Raw genomic sequence first — 3,333 nt, 5'->3', positions numbered from 1 at the left:
GTCACTGCACCTTTTGATTCAGCACTGTACAGCAGTGAATCAGACCCTATAGCTCACCGACCAACTGAAGACTTTGCCAAAGAGGAGAGAGATTCACGTCAGCGTTTTGTTTACTCTGACGCAATATGACGAACAGAGCCAGTCACTGCTCGAGGGGGCCTATCCACAACTTCTTCTTCTTGGTGGGGCGTGATTCCTACGAAGAGCACAACTTAAACCCTATGTGTGTGTGTGTGTGTGTGTGTGTGTCAACTGGAGCTGACTTACTAATATTAGGCCTGTTACGGAAAGGTATAGATGAGGCTCGGAAGCCTGAGCAAACGGCGCCATCGTGAGGACAGAAGAGGAACAGCAGGTTCATTCATCATCAGCAGCAGCAACACACACACACACACACACACACACACACACACACACACAGGGGGGGAAGGAAAAGAAGAGTAAATACTGAGGGTACCAAGCATGACCAAAAACAGTTGTGTGTTCACAGCAGAACAAATTAATGATTGATTAGATTTCATACTTGTTTTTAATTATAAGTTTTATTGAATCAGGTATTCTCATCTTCTTTCTACGTGTCTATGCGATTAGTATCTTTCAAAATACCCTGCCATAGATTTTTAGTTCAGGGTATCAAAGAGAAATTTATCTGGTCAGTTTTATTTCTTTGCTTTATGTGGATTTGGCTTTGAAAGCCAGTGGTTCACACCCTTCTTGGTTGTGAGCCATTAAAGCAAATTGTGTAACTCTTCTAACATAAAATAATAGATCGGAAATCATTTACGGTGATGTGTAATCGGGTGAATGGTGTCACACACACCAAATATTTCACAGATTTTTTGGTGAAACTGGATCATATTTTATGGAGAAAATGGTTTTGTTTTTCTCTCTGATGTCCTCCGGCTGCTGCACATCAACTCTCTGTGATTTCCTGATGGACAATAAAGTAAACTGCTGCTGTTTCTTAGCCGGGCTGCCCAGACTGTGAGCTCAGAGCATCTGGGTTAGTGTTTGTACCACATGTGCTTTGGATCAGTAGTAAGAGCAGGTTTTTTAGGCCCAGGGTGCATGCTGTGTGAATGCTGATGGGGAGCAGAGCTGGTGTCGTGCCAGAACCGGAGCTGTGCAAGCGGGCAATGTAAGCTCAGAAGCCTCTGTGGACATAATGACAGAGGTGAAAAGACTGAAGAGGACGTTGACAGAAGAAGCTCAGTATGGAAAAGGAGACAGTGATTGAGCAAGAAGCTACAAGATGTGAACCATTAAAATTAGACAGTACTGGCCAGACGTCTGAGTTGATTTTCCAACTCTTAAAATGTCAGATTGTTTCATTTAAGAGTCCTGAGAGCCATCACAATCTGCAAGTCTGAAAAAGAAAATAATAAATTATAATAATAAATTGTGTAGCAGCTTCCAGTCCCATTTACCTTCCAGTATGGAAGATTCAAAATGCCTAAATAGAATATCAGTTTATTCAAATACAACAAGTTTTTCACTAGATTATGACATAGTAGATGCATACAAAATATAGCAAAAAGATACATATAACAAAAATATGTATTGTATCCCACTCTATTTCTTTGTTTGATTTGATTTGGTTTTACATATTCTATAATCTTGTGATTCCTTGGGTCTTTATCCTTAGGTTGGAAACCAGTGATAGCCTACAACTCTACTCCCTCACACTATACCTATCTATCTATCTATCTATCTATCTATCTATCTATCTATCTGTCTATCTATCTGTCTGTCTGTCTGTCTGTCTGTCTGTTATTCTCCATGCCACTGTTTCTTTAAGTGCTTGCTCATGGTGGAAATTGTTGGGTCTCTGTAAATAATGTTATGAAGAGTGTGGTCTAGACCAGCTCTATATGAAAGGTGTCATGAGATAACTTCTGTTATGATGTGGTGCTGTATAAATAAAATTGAATTGTTTGAAAGATAGTTTAAAAAAATATTCCAAAAGAGAAAAAATGGTAATCGTTTGCAACTGTGCAGGTAAACATAGTTCACTAGTAGACATGACTTTGTTTTAAGGTGCCACAAATCAAAAAGATTTGGAGTTATGATGTTATAAAACAAATGTAATCGTTTGAAAAATAGATAGAAACAGGGAGAGTTCACGTAGCGTTTTGTTTACTCTGACGCAATATGACGACACAGAGCCAGTCACTGCTCGAGGGGGGCTATCCACAACTTCTTCTTCTTGGTGGGGCGTGATTCCTACGAAGAGCACACTTAAACCCCATGTGTGTGTGTGTGTGTGTGTGTGGTGTTCAACTGGGAGCTGACTTTCTAATATTAGGCCTGTACGGAAAGGTATAGATGAGGCTCGGAGCCTGAGCAAACGGCGCCCATCGTGAGGACAGAGAGGAACAGCAGGGCTTCATCAGCATCAGCGCAGCACCACACACAACACACACACACACACACACACACACCCACACACACCACACCACACACACACACACACACACACACACACAGAGGGGGGGGAAGGAAAAGAAAGAAGAGTAAATACTGAGGGTACCAAGCATGACCAAAAAACAGTTGTGTGTTCACAGCCGAACAAATGAATGATTGATTAGATTTCATACTTGTTTTTAATTATAAGTTTTATTGAATCAGGTATTCTCATCTTCTTTCTACGTGTCTATGTCGATTAGTATCTTTCAAATACCCTGCCAAAAGTTTTTAGTTCAGGATAGCAAAGAGAAACTATCGGGTCAGTTTTATTCTTTGCTTTATGTGGATTCGGCTTTTAACAAGCCAGTGAGCCATTAAAGCAAATGTGTAACCTTTCTAACATAAAATAATAGATCGGAAATCATTTTTGATGCTACGGTGTGTGTAATCGGGTGAATGGTGTCAACACACACCAAATATTTCACGAATTTTGGTGAAAATGGATCATATTTTATGGAGAAATGGTTTTGTTTTTCTCTCTGATGTCCTCCGGCTGCTGCATCAACTCTCTGTGATTTCCTGATGGACAAAAAGTAAAACTGCTGCTGTTCTTAGGGGCTGCCCAGACTGTGAGCTCACGAGGCATCTTGGTTGTGTTTGTCCACATGTGCTTTGGATCAGTAGTAAGAGCAGGTTTTTGGCCCCGGGTGCGTGCTGTGTGAATGCGATGTGGGGCAGAGCTGGTGTCGTGCCAGAACGGAGCTGTGCAAGCGGGCAATGTAAGCTCAGAAGCGTCGTGGACATAATGACAAGGTGAAAAGAAGAGGGACGTTGACAGAAGAAGCTCAGTATGGAAAAGGAGAGCTAATGAGCAAGAAGCTACAAGATTTGAACCATTAAAATTAGACAGTACTGGCCAACGTCTGC

This window comes from Larimichthys crocea, chromosome II (assembly GCF_000972845.2).
Source record: "Larimichthys crocea isolate SSNF chromosome II, L_crocea_2.0, whole genome shotgun sequence".
NCBI lineage: Eukaryota > Metazoa > Chordata > Actinopteri > Sciaenidae > Larimichthys > Larimichthys crocea.
This window is presented reverse-complemented; position numbering follows the sequence as displayed.